We start from the raw sequence: 24,647 nt of genomic DNA on the forward strand, positions 1-24,647 counted from the left end.
AAAAAGGGGAAACAAAAAAGGGGAGAAAAGGAGAACAAGAAAGGCTATAATTTATTAACTTTACCAAAACCCCATATGTTCATTTTAAACTTCTTTCTTCAATGTTGCCTTAACAATATTTTTCCACAAGGGATTATAAATGGAGTCTATAATAGGGATTGTGAAATTGAGAGAAGATATTGTTCGTGAGAAATTCCTTATTTAAAGCTGTTGAACAATGTAAATGTGTTTAGAACTGTGAAGCTCTCTAATAACTATCCTCTGGTCTAAAACTTGGCCCAAACTAGTCAGAACTGAATGTTCTTATGTGGAAGGTGTACTTTGAAAGCCCATAGCTAAAACAAGACAGGATGAGCTCCTGCAAAGAAAGATCAGAAAATGTAGTGAGGAAAGATTAGCCCAGAACAGACGGTTAAATCTGAGTTCCTTCCAGTCTGCGTATCCTGCTCTGTTTCTAGCCTTGTCTTCAGGAAGAACAAAAACTAAATGGAATTACTGTGAAATTATATTCCAGTTTTGCTAATTTGGGTTCAAAATTTCAATACAGCCCACAGATTTTTGCATAATCGGCTCCGAACACCTCACACTCCATCAGATTCTGGTATGAACCTGGTAACATCAGTCAATCTGTATGGGACTGAAATTAGGAAGCTTGTGTGTGTGTGTGCGTAAATCAAATGAGTTTGAAATTTTGGTCTGTGCCCTGCAACAATAGTAACAACATCATTTCATTCTCCTACCCATGAGATAAATGCTATCAGTGAGGAAGTGTGATACTGATCTGGAATTTTCTGGCCCAGTTTGGTCACATGTTTGCATTTATTTGCTTGCAATTTAACATCTATTGCATGCTAATTTTACATTATGATTTCCAGGGTGATTAGCATGCCTTTTTAGCTGTGTATTCTCTCAACTTTCATTGCACACTTCGAACATAGATAATATGTAAATATTTCCATTCTGCAGTGGTTTCCACTGTGTGCTCTTTGGATTTAGCTACTCTATGAAGTAAATAGTGGAGCTGGTTGAACTCTTCATAACAAATAATTCATCCGGCAAATTCAGCTCTTCTGTAAATGTAATACATACAAGCTGATTGCGATTTTTCCAAATTAGTTCATTATTTGTAATTGTCTGCTGAATTATTTTTGTGAGCAAACTGTACCCTATGAATTATCTGTAATTTGAACACTATGATTATTTACTTTAAGTTATTCCTTGTGTGTGACTGTTCACCTGGTTTTATTTCTGGTCCTGGATTGGATAGGCTGACTTTGAGAAATCAGTGCTTTAGATGGATTTTTCACTCAAGAGTTTAGTGTGAAGAGGATTAAATGTCTCTAGAATAAAGATGGAAAAGTTCTGAGGAGGGAGGGAGGGAGGCAGGGAAGGAGGGAAAGAAGGAAGGAAGGAGGGAAAGAAAGGAGAGAGGGAAGGAGGGAAAATGTGTCCTCTCTTATTCTTAAAAGAACTTTGTATTGAGATAGATACATATATCTGAAAATAAAAAGCTTCCGTTAATGAGTTACTGTGCTCAGTAGTACTTCATATTATTGAAATTGAGGTATATTAAAATTACAGTAGTTTTGTGAGGCCTCATCTGGTATGATACTCAATCAATAATACTGGCTTTGCCAAGAATAAGAGATTAATGGAGAGCCATTGTGCTCCCATACCTGGGTCTCCTTGTATCACACAGACCGCTAGACCATTAGAAACTGCCTCTTACTGGAACTAAATAATACTTTAAAAATCCTACTTGATTTTAAAAAGGAGAGAGAGTTTTTCCTGAAGTGGAAAGAAAGCAGAAATACGGAAAGAAAGTATTTAACTGAAGTGACACAGTTGATCGCTGGCCACACTGCAGATAGATCCCAACCTCCCAGGTTCCTAGGCTGGTGCCACATCCATAAAGCACAACCGTCCCTGTTCGGTCAGTGCATGTTCTTAAGGCAGTATGAGAAGCTGGGGACCAGGTCTGGCCCATTTAATTCTTGGTGCCTCCTGACAGGAATTGCTGTTGCATTCTCCAAACCCTGCACATAATGACAATCTGCACACTTTAATATATCTGCCAAGCACATGAGTCGAATCTGTTAATCTTTATTTTATGTACCTTCATCATTTACCTAGCACTCCTCACAGTCACCAATCAGGAGTACATGTGTGGGGCTCTGCACCGAGTGCCTTTGCCAACATACCTGCAGTAAGAAATTTAACTTCTGATCTAGAGTTTACATCTGGCTGGGCTTTATGTGAGCACCTGTGGTAGAGACAGCATCAAGGGCACATTAATGAATCTTCTGTCTAACTTGGCCAAACCCTTTTTTTTTTTTGTGTCTCAGGAGCTCTGTTTTTGAGAGCTGTACTGCCTCTTTTTCTGTCTCAGGCAGCATAAGGTAAAGACGACTTCTGGCACTACAAGTTCTTTCCCTTTCCTTGAACCAAGACACACCCTAAATGAATGAAAACTCAGATAGTAATTAAATATGTATGCACACACACACACATATATACCTCACTCCAATAATATCCTAACTGTAGCCACTCTGGGGCCAGATTCACGTAGGGTGGGCACATATTTGCACCAGATTTAGACCTAAAAGCATGTCTAATTCTGTGAAGTCACAGGCATATTCATTTCCTGGTTTTAACACGCTCATATGGCATGTAAAGTTTTGAAAGGTTAGGCTGAAAAGATCATAAGCCATGTTGTTAGCATGTGTGAGATTTTGTAGCTGTTTGCAAAGTGCTGAGATCCTCAGATGGCAGGTGCTATATAAGTGCCATGTATTATTATTTGTAATATTATCATTCAATTATATATTAATCACTTGCATGAATGAAGTAAGATTTTACTGTATGGTTCTGACTTCCTTTCCTGTGCTTTTGGTTAATCTCTACAGGATACGATTATATTTGCTTGAACCAGATCTATAATAATGAATCTTAACACAGAACTTTGTTTTTAATCTATTACTGGTATTATGTTTTTTTTAAAGACAGATAGCCCTTTGTCATTCAGATGTGGGACTGCTGCTGAAAGTCAGCTGTCAACTATGCTCAGAGCTGTACCCTAACTCACTGTGTGCGAGGGTGTGTGCACCCCCTTCGGACACTGGGGAAGAAGAGGTTAATCCTTAAGCTGGCTAGAAAAAGGACCACAGTTGTCTCTCCATCGTGTAGGAATTAGGCCAGCTGTGGGAGTTAATTGCTTCCTATACACACCCCTCCACACACAGCATAAAAGGGGTGTGTTGGAAGGGCCTTGGCTTGGCAGGGAGAATGAGAAAGGAAGGAAGTTGGGTCCGGTGTTAGGGAGCAGATCTGAGCAAGGCAATGTCCTACTCTGGTGCTCGCCTGATGTGGGCAGTGCTTAAGGCTGAGTACAAACAAGCTATCCTTACGTGAGGGCTGCTGCTGAGAAGGGGAATTTCTTCTTTGCTCTTGGCCTTTGAAACGGGGCATTTTTCCTGGCTGATTTCACTTTCCAGAGTGATAGTCCTTATGAAATGCTGTGATTTTGTAGTCCCTCCTTCTGTTGGTGTGTCAATATATCACACTATGCACCTTGGTGCGCTTCAGGGCAGGAGGGATGCTAAATCATGAGAATTAAGCAGGCAGATAGTGGGGAGTGCTGGTGGTATGCATACAGAGAATTGGGTTCTTCAGGCTGTCTGTTGCTGTTAGGAAAGTTGCAGTAAAGAACATTCAGATACTGAAAAAACCACTCTGGTTTTCTTAAAATCAAATATGGAGCAAAGCTATAATTTTTTTATTCTGCTTTCACTCCCCCCACCCTGCCCTTTAGTGCTAGGGAACAGCACTTGAGTCCAGAACCTGATGCTTTCTGTTTATCCTCTCTATAGTTTAATATTACCCATGTTAGCTGGCCAATATTATCTGAATTTAAGTTGCAGGAATGCCTCTAGGGAAAAGTCAATCAGGTCCTGACGGACATTATTCATGACCTAACTAGTGGCTGATCTGTTTGGTGCAGGGCTGCTGATTCCTGTGCTGCTCTGTATGTGGCTATTGGGGCTGACCACATCCTTGCTCAGAGACCCTGGCACACCGGTGCGAACCGAGCATCCTCCGTGCTGCTGTGGAGGGTGTGCCTTGCTAATCTATCTCCTCAAAGAATAGGGTTTCTTTTACCTCTTGGGCCCTGACATGCCTGTTCAGGGGGTAGGATTTGGCCCTTAGTGAGCGGATTATCTGTTCCCTTGACATAACATAAAGCTCTAGGATTTACGGCTATATAAGAAAGTAATAATCTTGCTGGGATATGTGGGGAGTTACATACAGTATGTAAATCCCATCTTGAGATAGGAATATGTTCCTTTGAGAGTACAGCTGTGAGAGACCTGCATTATGAAACCTGAATCCATGTAAAATGGCCTGGTTTCATTGCAAACTTGAATCTCACTTTACATCAGTTGAAAGTTTTGCTGTGGTTCATGAACATTTCAAAGCAAACCTGGGCCCAGGTTCAAATAATTCTTTTATTTCTCTGTATCATACAAACTTCATAGCACCATGCAATTTCAACACAAAACCAGATGAAATGCAAGGCTTTTCACTGAGTGTTTTGATACTATTTTTTTTTTTCCTTATTTTTGTGGTGTTTGCCTGTCTCAAAGTGCAATTCAGCAGCAACACACTGAGTGAAATCTTCGGGAAAGTCTCTATAAAAGCACTGTGATCCGAAACAGCCAAGTTCTGCACAGCTGCACTACAGAGTAATGGGCAAGGCTTTAGCTGCTAAGCTTGAGGCAGCCACACTCGCTGTCAGAAACGAACTGAAGGAATGCAACTCCTCTGGTTTCCATTTCTGCCTGAAGGGGAGCATAGCTCAGTGAACCCACAATGAGACTTGGGGGAAAGAAAAACTAAATTACATTTAAAGAAAGAAAAGAAGCATTCTGCTTTTTTTTTTAATGATTGAGTGATGCTGATCTCTTCCACATAACATAGATAAGGTTACAACAAGCCTTTCATTATAAGCCTAATATTGAAAGCGACCCCCACCAAACTTTGCCAGGCCAAAAATCAAGCTGTCTGAAATTTCATAGGCAGCAGTTCAGACCAGACCAGATTCTCTCCTCCTGGCATATTTGCTAAGGTGTGTGAAGAGGAAAGGAGGAGGAAAACTGAAAGTATGCAGAGGGAAATAAGTTCCTGTAAAAGAATCAAGTTTATCCTACTACACATGCCATGTTGTACTGTTATCACTATCTGATGTTCTTAAATATAGTCTTCCAAATTAATTTTCTTTACCAGCAAGCAAATGTTGAGCCTAATGAGATGTAGTGTGTATTATTAGGTTTGTTAAACAGGTCAGACAGAGGAAACAATGTGAACAGCAGGAGAATTCACTCTCTGCCCTGGTCTTTGATTAGGGTCAGTTCATAACACAGGTGACTCTCATCAAAGCCTGGAATCAGTGCTATGCTTTGATTCTGGAGAATAGGGGTGGTCTTACATGCTATTTGAAAAACTCTGTTGCAGTGCTGATTTACACGTGCAAATTAAAGCAAGTTATTGCTTAGATTCAAGTTAGGCTCTGCTTCCCTTTTCCACTGGAAGCATATCTGCAAAACACCAAGTATTTGTTACCATGAGCAGAGAAACTACACTGAAGAGCATTTAGTGATAGGAGCAAGAAGATGCATCATCTCGTAGCAACACCAGTATTGCTTCTTTAGTGAGAATGAAAAACTTCAGTTTTCAGTTTGTCCTGAATGTGAAAATGGCAAAGGTGTCAATGAGAAGTCAGCTCAACAGCTGTTACCTGGTATCTTCACTCTGACTAACACTGACCCAGGAAATAAAGCATGACAGTGGATTGTGAAATTGCACAGGGCAAACCTGAATTTTTTCCCACCCTCATAGAAGAAATTCTAGGAGATTCATAACCTCAGAAATAGAGGAAAAAATTAAAACCATGCCAAGCCATTTTAAATTGGACTTCATGATAAACTGAGATTTGATATTCCTGGATAATTACTAATGAGAACACTTTCCCTTTAATTATCTTGTGGTCACCATTTCAAAGGTGATTAAAGCTATTCTTCACTAGATGTGGTTATAGATTTAATGCAAACCTGGTCTTTCTTGTGGTTTTATCACAGCAATTAAATCTGGCTTGCACACAGACTTTGTGTGGCATGAGGGATTTCACCAAGCAAAATGATTTTACCCTTCAGGCAATGTTAAATTTAGGAAAAATATAATTAATTATATCAGACAGGTATCTATTATACATCATGCACACATTCTTAGAGACCAGGGGGCCCACTTCTACTCAAAACAGAAACAGTCATTCCTTCCAGCTCTGGTCTTAAGCACAGTAGCAACTGTTGCCCGTTCAGACATGTCTTAATATCATCATTTTTATTATCTGTAACAAGCAATCATCCATCCTCTGAGAAGAAACAATAGAAAATCCCAAGTTTTGAACGCAAGTTCTCCCTCCTATCCCATTTTCACTGAGCATTTCATGGTTCTTCGCTTTCTTTCTGATTGTATGCAGCAGTTATGAGTTGGAAATAATGCAGAGTTAGCCTATTATAGTTACAGGCTATGTAATATGTTTCTATTTAGCTTTTATTTGCTGATTGTAAGATTACCTGATTGCATTTTATTCCCCCCCCCCCCCCCCCGGACTACTTGATGGGCTTGTTGCTGACTTATCTAATGCTGTACAATCCCTCAGCCCACAAAAATCTTCCAATTTAATTAGGGTTTTAGGCCTTCTTCTAAAGACAAAAGGCTGCATTTTCAAAATGCAGGTAGGCACTCAAGATGCCCATGTCAGTGATATTGCATGCTACTAAAATGTCTTTCATCAGTGGATCTCAAAGCACTTTAAAAACATTTGCAAAGTGTCAGGGAGAAAGAAATGTATATCCAGTTTACAGATGCATGAACTGATAGACTGTGTAAGTTATAGATATACCATGCTAAATATCAAACTACTCTACTTTTGATTACATTAAAAAGATAGTGTTTGAGATACATGGGTGAGATGGGCATTTGTATTGCTGGTGAGGTTCCTCCCTAACCCTCAGGATAGGTTACCTGTAGGGGAATAGAGCTAGATTTAAAATGCTGCATCTACATGCAAGCATAACATGAAAATGAGGACATAGAGCTAACTTTTCTTGTTTCGCTTTCCTCTGATGCTCCATAGAAGTTTATTCATCTATCTGATTAAAATAAAAAAAAATAAAATAAAAGATTTAAAGATGGTCCTAAGGAAAAAACGGCAGCAGAGAACTAGTCTTACAGTTGAATTATTGAAGTAGAATGCTGTTTGGGAAAATAAGCTGTGAAATCTTACAGAGCTGTTACCAGATTTCATCTGTATCTTCTTTTATTGTTTCTTTTTAAATTCAAAAACCTTAGTTCTTGAAAGAGTCTTGGAAGTATTACAGCATTCGGAGCAGTGACATTGTAAAGTATAGGGTACTAATCACAGAGTAGCTGTGCAACATACAGCTTTTTCTATCTGTCATATTTAATAACTAGACTATCATATCATTTGATTCTCATGTGCCAGAATCAGAGTCCTACCTCTCAACAGTTTGGAACCATGACAAAAATAATATCACTCAGCCAATCTCATGACTCGAGTGACCTTGGCCTTTGATCTAGTCAGATCTTATCAGATCTTCAGAGGGTCAAGGTACACCTGTTTTCAGTATTTTAGCATTTTAGCCTTAAGCATTAAAGGGCTACAGGGGACACACTGAGAGGAAAAGGCACTGCTCTGCTCTGCTCTGTGTGTGTGTGTGTGTGTGCGCGTGTGTATGTGTGTATATATATATGCAGGCATGTGCCTCTGCCTGGGGAGGGGGGGTATGTTTAATAATACAGTTTGTTGTTTAAAACTAAGTTTAATCCAAAGCAAAATGATTTTTTTTTTCTTACAGATAGCATACACATTTGAAAGTGTTGTTAATGAAAAATATTTCATTAAAAATGTCCTTGCAGCATGCATAGAGAAAGAGAGGGAACTTGGCAGAACAGGTATCACATACATGAAGTGCATTAGCGCTTAACAGCACACAAACATGCTTTGCTGTATGGGAAACAGCATGATCAGGTGCACGTCTGCCATATTAAAGGATTATGAGAAATGGGGAGAAAATAATACTTAATTCTGAATGTAAAAATATTCTGGTTTTTAAAGAGGCGTCTCTTGAAGCAACCATGTTATGACATATAATACTACAAAATCTTCTTGATTTAGCACTATAGAGACTATTAATGCTTATGACTGCTTAATTTCTCTTTCTGAAGCATGCAAGAAAGCCATATGCTGGAATGTAGGAGGTTTCTAGCATGTCCATTTAGACAGGAATAATATGCAGCCAGAGGCACTGAAAATAACCATTTTGTTGATAAAAACACGCCAAGCATTTTATTCCCAGCTATGAAGTATGGAATAAACTTTTGATGATCAATGCTGACTTCTATTGGAAAGTTGTGCTGTGTATACACCAGGCTAATGTGTATGCATTGTAAGCTATAGAGATATTATTATCATACAGATCATTGTTTGCAAATGGGAAGCTTAGAAGGCTGTGAAGAAAATTTCTCATGACAATTATTATGTACAGTAGGTGTAGAAATTGTTTGCCTGTGACCCTCAGTAATTGTTAGTAAGGCATGCCTGCACATCTATCAGGGAGAAAATGAGGACTCTTCATTTACAGAAATACGATGGTTTTACTGAAATGTGTACACTGAAGTGTTCCTGAAGTTCCCTGTCCCAGCCATGCTGCAGTATGACCCCCAAGAGCAGAGCAGAAGATTTTGGTTGCATGTTACAGAAAATGGTGATTATCCCACTATAGGCAAGGATCAAGGCATAGTGGGTTTAATCTATTTAATATAAAATGGATACTGCAGTATTATGCAGAGCTTCTAATCTACAGTCTACAACCCACTGCTGTGGGTTCCAAGTAACCATTTCTTAATTTCATGGGTGGTTTTCAGTAACAAGGAAAATGGCACAAAAAGTTTCCTTTGGTGGCACTAGACCAACTTCCACCATCAGTGACTTCCACCTGGGGCCCTTTATTAAAATCCCACCATATAGCAGCACTAATTTCACTCATGGGACGCTTCTGCTTGCAAAAGGACTGCTTGTGTGAGCCAGGGTTATGGAATTAAACCTTTAATAATGCTCTAACAAAGCAGGAATGAACAGAAAGAAGCTCACTGTAAAGAAGAGAAAAATGGGAACGATTACTTGTGCTTTTGTCCTAGTTTGGCTGCAGCTTTCCTTCCGGTGCTCTCTGTCACTTACTTTTTCTTTATTTTTCCCACTTGTGAGATGGAGGGAAATGACCAAGCTCATCCTGCATGTATGTACTGAGGGGGATGCTGAACTTGACCCAACACTGCTTATATCACAGAGCTGTTAAGGAGGTAAATATGTTCATATTTGTGAAGTGCTATAATGTATGAATTATCAGTTATGTTAACAATGATATTTTTATAAGTCAAAGCAGAATGGGCTGCATTCCCTGAGGGCTCTGGGTAATTCTCTATCCACCTTACTTTCCACACAGGTGAAATACAGTGTCTTAAAAAGACTTGGATAGTTGGGTTATATGGGTTTGTAAATAGGATGAAACATAGCAGTCCAAGACAATTAAAAAGGGATGCATTGGTATAAAATGAGTCTGCAACAGTTTCTTTGCCTTCAAAAGTGTCAAATTTATGTGCCACAAATGATAGTGTGAGTCAGGTGAACTGAAGACCTCTTTAAACTGTAGAGTTCTTTCTATTTTTCCCTACCCATTTTAATTAAATAACATAAAGCAGCAATAAAACTTTTTTTTTCTGCCAAAGGCTGGATCCTGACTAAGTATCTTGGATTCTTTCCATTTCCTATCCATCTCCCAAACCAGCTCTGTGCTCCTTACTGTTTTCATTTGGCCCCAAGCACTGTTTCTCCTTTCTTTGCAGCTTAAGATACTTCCACCTTTTCCTAAACCCAACAATATTATTTCTTAAGGGGCTCTTAAAGGGCAGGGCAAACAAGACAGCAGATTCCTGTGGTCAATTCTCTCATCCTCCCCTCTCTGTTTCCTTTCCCACTGGTCTTGGATGCACTGTGACCTTTCTGTGCATGGCATAGAAAGCGCGGTTAAGCAAAGCAATGCTCCTTTCTACAATGCCCTATGTGTACCCCAGGATCTGAACAACAGATTCCTGCCTCAAAAGACAGACCTACACAGTTCCTCACAGCCAATTGCCAGGTGCCCAGGAACATAGTTTAAGGTGAAATGAATTTGATGGGACTGAAAAGCTACATTCCTTCCTTTTATATTGTTCAAGAGCATTCAATGGCTGCACTGAAGTTTTTGTATTAATTAGTAATTTCATATATTGTATCAATCAGGGAACAGATGCAGTTAGACATGTAGGAACAAGTTCTCCGTGTAGGTGAAACAGAAGGAGTGATGGTCTGGCTCTTGGACTTTGTAGGTATGTTTTGGTTGCAAAGTCAAAAGTAAAACTTGTAAACAAACATGTTCTTAGCTTTAACCTTGAAATTGCCATTTCCTCAATGGGACTGTCATATGATTAAAATTAAATTTGTGAGCAAGACTGGGGACTTGCACTTCAAACATATTTCACTGTTAAGGGAAAGGATCAGTAAACTGTAGTTCTGCTAGTAATAGGGAATAGATGCTTGGATTTCATTGTTGTAAGCAGCATAGAGAATCTAATATTGTAAACTCAAAGATGTGAGTGACTGTGTAGTAGTTGGAGCACTGGAGTAGAAACTGGAAAGTCTGTGTTATTCTGGTCTAGGATTGCTGCTGTCTTCCTGTGTCACTTTCAGCTATGAATTTGGTGACTTGACTACAGCTTCTCCATGGTATATTATCAATATAAATAACCTAATCATAGACTAGCTATTCTGCAATCCCAGTACAACCTTTTCAGTAAGCTAAGTTAGTCTCAGCAGGACCCCATGCTGTTATCATGCTTCTGGCACTACTCCTTCTTAACATATTCTGGAGGAAAGGTGTGATGCTTTGACAGCTGATGTGATGGCTTCAGTGCAAGTACAGACAGAACTGCCTTTGAGTGTCTTTTCATACAACTTGTGGTTTACCTAAACTATTCAGGACCTTGAGAATGTTTTCCCGCAAAGCTTGCTTCATCTCAGGTCAGGAAGTACAAAATTGACTTCATTATCCTTGGTGCATACATAGGATTTGGCTGTAACAGCTGGGGAACAGGTCATCTTCAAATGTATGCAAGAATGAACTGAATGAACTGTCCAGCTTGGACAAAATCTCGTGACTCTTAGCAGACAAACAGCTGAGTCAAAACAGAAAGGAAACACACATGTATTTATATCTCTCTTTCTTCCCTCTGGAAATGACATCCAGACATTGGCACCCTATTCTTTGGACTACTTAACAGATGGGTTCCTATGTTACTGCCAAAGGGTATTTAGTGGGTCATACTGGTAAGTTGAGTGTTGTCTCTATCCACTCTTGTGCAGCAGCATGTGACTGCCAGATACTATTTCCAGATCTATATACAATCTTGCATATATCATTGATGATGCTGATATAGAAACTCATTAAGGCTGAGTCTGTCTGTCCTTATATATGAGACTTCACTGAAGTGGGAACTTTGTGCTGAGATCGATAGGAGGATCAGGCCATAAGAAAAGAGCTGAAAAGCCCTATTGATTGTTTACTACATTAGGACTGAAAAAAAAAGTAGATTTTGAATGATGCCTGGTATTCTTAAAAAAACATAATGATAAAACAATTGTCTGATGCCTTCAAATTAAGTGTTTTCTCTGGTAGTCTAAGCATTTACTTAAAGCTTCTAAATTCATTTCCTAGCCTGACTAGCCAAGTGACCTTTCTGAATTTATTTATATTGTCTTTATACTTGTATTCAATTACTCAGCATAAATCAGAATGAGAATTCAAGGCCCCCTTCCGCTTTAGCTTTATCAGTATGCAATGAGCCTGATCCAAAGTCTGCTGAAGGCAGCAGATGGGGCCCCACTGACATTAGCTGACTTTGTCTCAGACCATCATACACACCACCCCAAACTCTGGTCCCCTGTATAAGACATCCCAGTTCAGCCAAGTGACAAATCATATGGGTTTTATGTTCTTGTATACATGGAAAAAAATAGTTTTGGAGGTGTCTCCACATCCTTACTTAGGTACATAAAAGGCTGCTCTTGGTATTTAAAAAAAGAAAAGCAAATGTTCTGCTAGCAGCATAATTAAAGGATCCTGGTTTCTTACAGATGTATATGCTGTGTCACTGTGCTACCTGCTTTACCCACTGCAAAAACTTCAGATACACTTTGGGCCTCCTATAACACCTCCTGCAGGAGTATCTTTAGATGTTGTAAGATCCCTGCCACTTGTTTGGTTCGCTACTGATCTTTTTTTGACCTGTTAGATGACCAGAGGACAGCAATGTATTATAACTAGTGCCAAGCTACGGGAGGAATTCTGTCCATGGAGAATTGATATGGTTTTTCTCCTCTATTCAGGTGCTGATTTTCAAAAAACTTATGAAATCTAATTAATTTTGGGACTTCTAAGCTGGGCAGGGATGAAACAAGTATGTCAGGCTGGGAAGAAAGTCATCACTGAATGCTCAAAGTCAGTGGGTGATGTGGGCAAAGAAAGTGGTCACTAGACCCAAAGTCGTTATGAGGAGGAGAAACAGATGGTAAATAAGCAGTATGATTGCATAAGCCTGATTTCTGCTAAATATTTTAATTCTCTGTGCCAACTGTGGGCCAGGTAATTATTGGCCTTTTCATGACAGAATGAATACAAAACATTTGCGTCCTTTGTTAATCCACATGAAGATGTGGGAAGCAATTTGTAGTCCTGCTATGCCATCCTGCTTCAGGAAAGGTGGCACGAAGTCAATGTCTCTGTCTTCTTTATCCGTTCATGAAAAGCCCTCAGAGAGTTAGATATGGTGTGCTGCCTTTTGGTGTTCTTTTGCCAGATATCACTCCAGAATGGACAGGAAGATTTTTTTTTTTAATACTTTGATAACTTTTTCCAGTGGAGTCTCTAACTTAACATCATAGGCTGTTCCCTGTCTGTGGTGCCTATGTGATCAGTTCTCTATATAAAACCTTCGTGGTTTTAACTGGGACAAAATGCACTAAGGATTTTCACATGATTAATGACAGCCATTGGGATTAATGAAGACTAGCTCCAGCCATGGTGTCACAGATGAATTTTCTGATTCTGATTCTTATAAGTTCAGCAGACCTAGTAGGGAAAACCTATATTCAGCACTTCTCTTTGTGTCTCTCAAAGCTTTAATGCAACGTGTATTTTTGCGCTGCAGTGTATGAAGCCTGATGAACACAGTGTAAGATGCTCAGTTTGTTAAACTATGCTTTTGTGCCATTTAATATATTCCTATCTTTTTCCTGGGTACACAACCTAAGGAGGAAATATGTCATCAGCCATGCTAAAACCATTGAAATATCTGGGAAAGAAATCGTCCTCAAGTCTCAACAAATCATCTTTTTACAGCATTGTGTGTTAAGAATTCATTTAAGAAATGATCCCCAAGAGGCCACATGTGAACACTGTGCCATCCTAATCTATCTTTTCCTGACTATTAGGTTGATAATGGGGATTCCTTTGCACAGTCATTATGCATTGTTGTCAGTCTTGAGCCAGTTTTATGACCTGTGTCCAAGATGTACCCTCATTCTCATTAAAGGCTTAAAATGATCCATTAATCTCCTGCTTTGTTTCTCCAATTTTTCTGGATCCTTACAGAACTTTAAAATGTTGGTATTTTTTAGATGGCAGGGAACCACCATAGCTAGAACTATGATCCATTCTTGGTTCAACAACCAGAGATTTTTATCTATTTCTATTGTGAGCACCAACTTTCAACAAGCAAATCCAACACAGTTTAACATCCAAATGACTGTGTTAAATCCCAGCCATGGCACTCACGGACCATAATAATGAAATCTCTCCTGTGTCATATTGGCAGTGTATGTATGTAGGGTGCACTCATGCAGCTTAGTTATTGTTTTCTGTTAGAATATGCAGTCAGTGTCCATGTCAATACTTTGCATCATTTCTAGAACATAGAGAAGATATTGTCCCCTTTAAGATTTGCAAGAGAGTTTTCTCATTTTAAGTTTATAGTATGGTTTGGCCATTGAAGGTTTTAAAATAACAGCCTCCTCCCGCCCAACTTTTAAAGCTCTCTTAATCAGAAAGTGAAAGTCAATCAGTCTTGATTTAAAAAAAATACTTTTGATGCACAGTACACTGAAAGAAAGATGCAGTAATCATTTAAAAATCATAGTAAAAATGTATTAAGGGTCCAACACCAGTACATTGTATATTAGGAGAAGTCCTTGTTTTAATGAACTTGGTAATAACCAGACTATTCTGTTCAGGACAGCATACAGAATACACTGAAGGAAAAAATTCCAGGCAAATAACTTCTGTTACTAGTTCATATTCCCCTGTCCTGGAAGTGTAGCAGTCTGGGTAAATGCAGGTAGACTCTCAACCCTCGTCTTTTCCCGACTGATTGCTAGCCATAACCTGCTGGTATTGGAATTAGAAACTGTCTGCACACCCTGCTCTCTATTTGGCTGACAAAGTACTAACAGAGCAAATTGTAGGTTATTTCACTTTTCAACATGGGCTGTCACCCCCTAAGTTTGCTGATATGGTGGCACTGGTCTGCACTGTCTCTATTAGAGTTTTTTAAATAAATAGGGTGAAAGTGGATGGGTAGGCTCTTTGCAGCTCTCGTGTCAGCTGTGTACTGATAGTTCTCCACTTACCTACATTGCCTGATCATTAGTTTGATCGCTACCTAATGCCTGATCATTCCTCCTGCAGAGCTTGCTGTTTTATTAAACTGCTTCACTAGTATTGTGAGTCTCTAAAGCTGGGTTATTTTCTCTTGAGAAAAGAAAAAAAGATCAGAGATACACCTACCCTAGCAGAAATTGCACTCTCCTTGGTAAACTTCTGTCCTTGTGTACATACCAAATTAATAAAGTTGCGATACCTGATGAAATGACTGACACACAGCTACTTTTGTTTATACAAATTGCCATCAGTTTACATGTTAGTAGACAAGATGAGTGTTTATGGCAATCATATTTAATCCTATTCTCAATGGATCAGATGTGAACTGTGGGAGGTTGGCCCACTCTCGCTGTTTCTGCTTTCCACCAATGTTTGGAAATACACCAACTTTCCTGAAAAAAAACCCTTACAATATACTGCATGTTTCCAGGCACCAGCTGTCTCCTAAAACACATCACCTGTGGACTGATGCCATGTGACCTTGTTACTCATCTATCAACCTATTTCTGTCTCTCTGTTTGTCTCAGGTATTTTTAATGTGTCCATCACCATGGTTTCTCATACTACTTAGTACTTACCCCTTAACTATTTAGCAAGTCTAGCTTTTAACATTCCTGTGTTTTGATTAAATCTTCCTTGCTTTCAGACCTCTATTGAAGGTAGTGGAAACATTTCTGTACATTTTAAAAGATACTGGACCACTTTGTTAGACCACGTAGAGACTTTACTTTAAGTTTTAACTATTTTGGATTGTATTTAAGAGGTATCAAGAACAAAATTGCCTGATGTGATCTCATAAAGGGTGAATGATATCCCAACTTTTTTGAAAGGAAAGGTGATTTTGCTATGAACTTTACTGTGGACAAAACACTGCTTATTTATTTTAACGTCTCTTCACTTGGTTTACCACTGATGGTCATGATTATTTGCAATCCTGATTCTTCTCTTCATTCCGTATTTGTTAGCATTGCTGTCCATCTTTGATTCTTTAACAGAAGTTTGATATTTACTGAATATTCTAAATGTGTGGGATTATTGATGGCATGGTTTCCAGACACAGATTGGAAGTACTATATTTGTACAGATCCTAGTCTGTTTGAGAACCTAACATGGCTGGGACTTCAGGTGCTATTGGATTAATAAATAACACCCACTCCCATCTTTGTTGTTAATGAAAGCCATGTACCTGTGTTATGAAATGCACCTGTATTATGACACTATTATGATGACAGTGGTCCCTATGTTTTTAAAACTAAAAAGGATCTAATTTAAAACTGTAACTTAATAAAATGAAATCCATTAATATCCAGTTTAGTTTACAAATACAGAAGGTCCACTTTTGGCTCAACACCTTTAAGAAATTGGATCTGTTTAGATTTCAGGAGCAGATGGGAAGAGCTGGCATTTATCATACTTACAATTTTTTATTACAAACAATGCTAGATACATGTACCGTGACATTCTCGAGAACACTGATGTGCCACTCACTGTCATAGGCCCCATTCTTATGGCTTCTTGAGAGTGAGATGTGAAATTTTGCACTTCACTGGGCTATTCTCATTTCTGCGGCAAGTTAACGGTGGCGTTACTATCCCCAAAAGTTCCCAACTCACAGGACTGTCTTATAGTCAAGATGTCAACAAAGTTCATACAGTGGCAGTGCAATGCCAAAAGTAGTGGTGCCTCCTGCCAGCGATGCTTGGCCAATACTGTGGATCTATCTGCCTGATCGATTAGGTGACACACATCAGATACAACATAGCCTTTTATTTTTTTGAGCAGAACACTCACACTGGATTTTCTTCCTTTTCTTCTCTCCTGTAAGCTTTCATAAGCTAGAATGCTCATGTATGACTGAATATTGCATTTGACGAAAATCATTACTCTTTCATCAGCTAGTCCTGCTTTTACAGTCCTGCTGATGAATCCTTAGAGATGCAGACTGTGCTAATTTCCATGGGTAGCATGAGGAATATATTTAATGGGACTGTCCGTAGCTATGGTTTGTGTGTTCCTGCCACACAACTACATTCTGTCTTTTCATCTCTGCCTGCTTACGAAGGTTTCCAATGGATTGATTGGAAAAAGCAGATGTAATACACCTTACTTTACTGTTAAATCCCTAATCACTTAAACTGACCTTTCCAGTTCAATGAGCTATTGCTCTGAAAGCCCCAAAATATTTAGCCCCAAGATGTCTAGCCCAAAGTCTATACTAGCCCATCAGTATCTTATTGTCTGCCCAAACGTTTAGTTTCATCCTATAAAACAAATTTTTTATCCGATTGTGTATAGCCTGCTGTCCTTCATGTTTATGATAGAAAAACAGCAATGTATGTACTCTTCCAACTCACTGGAATATCAAGACTCTTTGCACTGTCTTGGCCTTCATTTTTCTTAGAAATATGATTCCAGTTTTGAATGTGAGTTGCAAAGAAATAAAATTTACCCAGTTTGCTTTTTGGTCTTGTGCATAGTCCATGTATAATTGCTATGCATTAAAATGTATTGCAATAAACACTGACTATTCTCTGATGGTGAATCAAGTGCTTATATAGATTGATAAATGTATCTTTCTATATCTGGAAAACTGATAAGATACATGAAACAAGAAAAATTTATAAATATATTTTTTTAAAAAATATTTATGTTGTTACTGAATACGTGTTAGCCTGCACCACCACCAATTCAGATGTTAGGGTGAATAAATTGGGTTACCGTTTTGGCCATCAATATCTAGCAGGTTTCTAAATACTTATCTACAAAGATATTCCCCAATATGGCTACTCCATATGTTCCCTTAGGTGCTGACTTACAAGTTTAGATATTTACTATATTATTATAAAAGTGCATGCAGTGATCATTCATTGATGTGTTTGATTAGAATACTTTCAACGTTAATCTTTATCAACATGTAAGTTAACAAAAAAGTCATGACTGACTCCTTTTTTGGAAAAAGGTATTGTTCCCTTGGGCATATTATTTTCTTTTCACTTCCCTTTTAGTTACACACTGCAGGGGAAACAAAACAGAATTTGAAGTTGAATCAATATAACGGCAAGCATAAAAAACCCCAACACAACAGCAATCGCTATCTTTTGTTGCTGGTCTTCAATCTCTCTCCTAATTTTTTGATAGCATATAATGTAGATGCATTAATGAAGAGTTAAGAAAGAAAAGCTTTGTTTATAATACCAGGGATTAATCTGATTTACTTTTATAAATAGATAATAAATAACAGATTTTCTGAATCTTTTGAGTAGGACTTTCCTTGACACTTGCAGAAAGAAATAGAATTTTTTCTTTATACATTCTATAGCAAAAAATACAGTTAGAGATTGGGCTATTTCCTTAAGAGTAGATTCACGACCAAAACCCCTTAATTTCAAATGTAAAGTGACTTAGCTGCATTCATAAAGAGAGCCATGAGTTCTTTTCCATCTCAACTTATGTTCTTTGATTTTCACTGAATGACTGACCATTTCAGCACGCTCTCCTGATCGTATATAATTCAGTCCTTGACCATGACAAACCAATCATTCACAACTGACCCTTGAAATTAATTAATGCCAATCACTGCTATCAGTCAAAAGACATTCTGAGGGATTTCAAAAGAAGAGATTGATGTTACATCGTGCTAAAGGTAGATGTAGAAAATGCAGTCAGTCAGTGAATTTCAGTCAGAAGAACTTAAATTACATTTATAGATTGCTAACATCCTTTCTAGTACATGTAGTTACAAGATGGTAGTCGTCAATGTATACTAAAGCTGGAACAAGTGCTCAGTGTGAAAATGCTAATTTTCAGATACTTATATCTTGAAAACCATAGGTGGTCTTGGCATGGAAAATAACATGCTACCTCCAAATTTGAATCTCTAAAGCATAGCAGGAGGCAGATCTAACCAGCACTGTGACCATATGTGTTTGGGATTTCATACACAATAATTAATTTCCATTCTGTAAAAATGAATAATTTAATATAACATCCCACATCAAGAGATGCAAACACAAACTGATACTTAAAAAAAAAAAGCCATTGAACAAACTTTTTCCTAATTAAAAGCAACTTAAAATGTTAAGAATAAAAATAAAAGAAAACTATTTAACTGCTTTTATTTCTCAACATATGAATCTTATGAACACTATCTCTTGGCAATTGAAGGATGTTTAATTGAATAAAGGGCTTAGGAGAAATATGTAATCTGCAAATTGATGCTATCTGTATATGTACCTAACATCCATGTTCTTTTCTAACTGTGCTTCTAATTACAACTATGTTTCCTCTTTCCTGTTTGATTTGCACATGAAGATGAACCATCATCAAAATACTCAATATTTTCACCTAAACTCAATAAACCTGACACACCTGCAGGCTAAGTCTCTTCATTGAAACAGTGATAACCAATAGGCTTTAATGTCATTCTCTGACACAGGTCAGCTCAATAAAAGTCTCTGGAAATTATCGTTCTGGTGTCAGATGATCAACAACATCAGTGCTGTCATGTCATCTGGGGGGCTACTTCCCCAGTGAAATGAGAGGTAAAGCATGTATTGTCACTTTCTATGTCTGATGAGAACATATTCGCACCAAACTATCCAACACGTGGTACTTGTATAAAAACATGTTGTGCCAAATCTTCTCTCAAGTGATAGTTGAAGTTTCTAAAAAAAACCCCCCTGTTAGCTGATGCATTTGTCTCCTGTTTACCACATTCAGCTGCCACTCCTAGCTCTGTCCAAGAGCAAAACAGCCTTTTTTTTGCAAATAAAAAAACCAGTCAAGTCGAGAGAGAAACAAGAACTGAATCTTTAGATTTGAATTGCTCTGCTAGCAGAAGATTGACTACAAATCAAAACCACGTGCCAGCCTGGAAGTTTTTAGCCACCAAAAACTGTCGATCGGTGCTGAAGGGGGGTTTCAGAAATCCAGTTAGTTTCCTAGGCACATTTCAAAATCCCACTAGATGCCAGTCTGACTACATATCTCAGAAAAAATGTGGTCCTTGTAAATGGCCTCTAATGTCTAATACCTTTTGGATCTTGATCCAAACTGTGGAATTAGGCCTGGATCCAGGTCCTACTGTGCAGCTAAAGCTCCATATAGCTGCTAATGACAGAGTAATCTTTGTTACAGAATGGTAGAGGCTTCTGGGAGATACGTGTATGCCTTTTGGGGTGCCTTGCAAAGGGTATATCACAGAAGTGATGTCTGCCAGTCAAGAAGAGGATATTCCTCTACCCTTCTCTGCTTTGGGTGTCAGGGTTGCATTATATTACTAAAGAGCACCTATCAGCAAGCAAAGAACAGCATTCTTTATGAGTAGAAAAAGTGTTTGTTGTTTGACTGGATGTTTGTGAGTAAGAGAATAGCTGATTTTTATCCTTCAGAGCAGCATAGCTAGAAAGGGGAGCCGGGACCAGGCTTCTGAAGGCCAAAGCCAGGGACAGGGGCTAGCTGTGCTGTGCCACTCCTAAGATCTTGATAGATCACACGTGTTTGCAGGGGGTGTGAAGACTGTCAAGTGGAAGGATGTTGTTAATGATGACATTACTCTCATTACACAGCTTTTGCTCTTCTTAAGCAATGCTTAAAAACTAGTCTCCCGTGCTCTGCTGCTTGTGGTATCATCACTGACATCTGTTCTTTTTAGGTTGCAACACAGTCTTGCCAGATCTGCAGTCCACCAGAAACACTGGTTAGAATTTATTTACATACACACATATATATATATTTCCCCTAAAAACGCTGGTTCAGCAAAGAACTAGCAGTGCAGTGATTTTTGGCAAAATTTTCAGTGAGGTGGTTTCTTAGATTGAAAGTTGACTATTTTGAAAAATAAAGTAGCTTGAAATGTTACCTTGCCAAATTTAGTTTCTGGATTGAAGAATCCATTGGAGATGATTATGTGAGAATGATAAAGATTTCCCCCCCAGTATTTCTGTTCATCTCTCAGAGTATATCTACATACCAGGAGGCAGCGTAATGTAGCATTCCTGACAATACTTTTAAGCTAACTTAGGTACGAGACATTCTAGTTTACTAGACAGCTGCCTAGCCACAGCTGTATATTCCTCAGTGGCCGGATATGTTTTTTCCACACTGAGCTCCCTAATGTCCTGGCTACACTGCCAGGAGGACCTGAAGAGGTTTGCATGTCCTTTCATTGCAGTAAACTTGTTACTGTGTGCGACTTCAGTAAAGACATACTCTTAGCTCACTGACAGCTAGTGCTACCTGTGTGAGTTGAAATGGCTCTGAGACAACAAAGTGAGAATGATAACAAATGGGTTTAACTAATGCTTTTCAGGACAGCATATCTCAACAGAAGGTCTGTTGTCCTTCTGCAAGTACTACTTTTTGCTGCTCTGACTGTTGTTAATGAAGCTGCAGCTCACTTCTGTCTACCCCTGGTTTCCGGTGTCTGGATTGGTTTGAGGTTGAGAGTGGTTTCCTGTTTCTGTGCAGCTCTGGGGTAGTCTAATTGAAACGACATGTCAGCAAATATGTGTCCAGTGTGGCTAGGGAAAGAGCCAAGGTCCGGTTTTCTGCAGCACAGTGACTGAATATAGAAATCTCCATAGAAATAGAAGAAAAATCAATAATCTGATGTTTGATGTGAACAGCAAAGTTTGTCTCCTTCTGGGAAGGCTGCGCAAGCGTGTGAAGGGGAGCATGTGCCTTCTGCAAGGACAAGACAAGGAAAAGAACAAGAGGAAATATTAGTGACAGGGGAAAATCTTTTCAGTAATTGTTCTCTTGGTTTCTTACAACTTGACTCTGCACATATGAATAAATAGAATTGAATGAGGAAAAATACTAAGTCTATATATCAAATCCTCAAGAATGAATCCATGAGAAACAGCTTCAAGTTTGTATGCTAAGCAAAGAAACTATTATGAAGAGAAGGGTGATTCCAAGTATTGCTCTGTTATGGGTTTTTTTGGATAGTTAACGAAACCATGGCCATTGTGTGAAGAATGTATCCATTCACATGATTTGATTGAATTTCCACCACTATTACTTTGCAGCTACCAGTCTCTTGGATGCAGTTATCTTCTTTTTGACATATTTTAGCAATCCCAACAGATGGTAGGAATCCATTGTTTCATGCAAAATGCATACATAAGAACAAAAGATGAGCTTGGTCCAAAAGGTCTGACAGTCTAAGGTGCAAATCTTGCATTCAGTCAGTTGGAAATGTAAGACTACCCATGCTTTCTCCTGCAGACAATACACCCTTCAGAGGAACTTTGTATCAGCATGCAAAACTAGAGATGTGTCTAAGTCTTGGCAGATCATACATCTAAATACACAAGCTAAACAGTGGCAATGTTACTGAAGACTTGCTCTTCCATTTTTACTGATGGAGAAGTAAAGCACACAGACTTATTGCTGCTTCTCTTCAGCTCAAATTCCAGTTGCCCACTCTGTCTAGCGTGGCCAAGGGTACTAAGTAGTACCTTCTTTCCTGGAGAGAGAAGTGTGGGAGAACATATTGATGCACTGGAGAGGGGGTGAGAAGTGTCTGGTACTGCCATAATATGGGCTGTCCTCAGTCCTGAGGTATGTGTCATTTCTGTTCACCTGGATTGCAAAGTTCACCTTTTGCCCTTACCTAGAGTTCTGAGGTTTTCTGCTTTCCCAGTCACTTTTGAATCCCCTGAATTACAGCTTACCACAGCTTGCTGGCACAGTCAGTTCAGTATGGAGGACAAAGGAAAGAAATGCTTGGGTCCTTTACAGATGTCTGTTTGATAGGTAGTCTAAGTGTAAAGAGATGGGAGAGAACATCTGGGAGTTCTTCTGAGTTATGTGGCAGGTTGTGGCCTGTATTCATCTTCAAGGTCCAAACCAGTTTTGACAGTAGTTTTCCCTCTCCACCGTGCATAAGGTTACTGCAGTCCTTATGTAGGTGAGATGGATTTGGATCTGAGTGCCTAAACTACAGATAAACCAAAGGAAGAATCTGAAGACAAACCCACATCTCTTTTGTCCCAGTCTTAGGCACAAGAGCAATTGTCCTTTGTTCCCCGTTTCTTCTCCTGAATGCTAAAAGTTGAGATGGGTTCAAGAGAGACTGGACAAGTTTATGAAAGACAAATCCTTTGAAGATTGCTAAATATGTAGAAACCACATCCAGCTCTGGAAGTCCCCATTCTGAAAACAGTTGGTGTCTGGGAAAGTATTAGCTGGAAGTATCAGGTATGCTTGTTTGCCCTACTCTTCATCTTCCTTAGGCATCTGGTAATGACCAGATTAAAATATTTTTTTCAAATTGAAGTTGTGGGGTGATTCAGACACACTTTCCTTTTTGTTACAGATAAAGTCACATTCCTTCTTTTGCCTTAAAACAGATCTTTTTGATGTTATTCTAGATCCCCTTTTTCTCACACCAGAAGACAGCATCACAGGCTGCACAGGAACTTATTCTTCATAAATGCCATCTTAAAGCTGGATATTGTCTCAGTCTTTCTTCCTCTGATTCTGCCACAGATTTGAGATTCACCAGTGCTGGAGGAGGCCCAAACCCTACTATAAGTCTTGACCTTGTGCTTTACTAGGGAAGAGCCTTGTTCCTAGTTCAGTGCCATCAGGCTTTTTTTTCTTTCTTTTCATCTGGTGGGTTCTATAAATTTTATATCTTGCGTGGTTTTTTTTGACCAGGCTCTGATGTGTGTCATTCTGTTGTCCTTTGGATTAATTCACTGCTGGGCATGGGGGTGGAGGCCCCTGATGATTTGAAGAAGACTTGTGCCCACTGGAACGGTCAACTCCTTTATGGGCTGCACTGCCTGATAGGTCTTTTGTCCTACCCAACATGATTATTCCCTTCATGCTGTGTTATCCCTGCCTCAATCTGTTTATTATTTTAACAAAGGTTTCTATCGTGCCTTCCATCTTTTCTGTCTGGGGCATACATGGCAGTGTAAGCGTTACAGGTTATTGGAAACAATAGCATTATTTCTGTAAACATAAAAGGGGGAAAAGTATTTTGTGGTTCTTTTCAGGCCCGTGATATCCTATGCCAAGACTGAAAGAGCTGAACCTACCTTGTTAAATCCAAACGGACTTCCAGTTGTGAAATACACTAACAGAAAATGCTGCTGTTAGAAAAATGAAATAGATTAGCGTTGCAAACCTTTCCATGCCACTATGGCAGATGTTATTTTCTTCTGTTTGATCAATATATTAAAAGAAGAGTTTGCTGTTTCTTTTCCCTTTAGGGCTTTATCAATTTTGTTGCTCGCTGTGAATGTCAAGAGCAACAAGACATTTGACCAGCATTGCATTGTATTCCTGTAGAACTTCTAACAGTCACAGCTCCTTCAATACCTTCCACAAACCAGTTCAGGATTTGAGTCAGGGCACAGATACAGAAGTGGTTAAACTGGCAAATACTTCAGTAACTCAGTATATTCACGTGATTGTCGTTGTGTAGTAAAATGGTATAAGGGCTAAAGGCATTCTTCTACTTTGGTGAATAAGGAGCTAACTGCATGGAAGGTGGATCTTGCTTCTCCTTGAGCAGATGTGGGGTTGGGGGAATGATAAAAAAGTCTCTGTGAGATAGAGGGAGACAGTGTTTAGGAAATTAACTTTGGGTTTAGCAAACCATCTAGCCAACCTGGATCTGACTACCAGATTGAACCCTGGACATTGAGAGTTTTGTTAATATTTTTCCCCCTTTTTTTCCCCTGATAATATTTTGCTTTGATTTCTGGTCATAAAGATTGTCCCAGGAATTATATCTGA

This window comes from Aquila chrysaetos, chromosome 2, assembly GCF_900496995.4.
Source record: "Aquila chrysaetos chrysaetos chromosome 2, bAquChr1.4, whole genome shotgun sequence".
Classification (NCBI taxonomy): Eukaryota; Metazoa; Chordata; class Aves; order Accipitriformes; family Accipitridae; genus Aquila; species Aquila chrysaetos.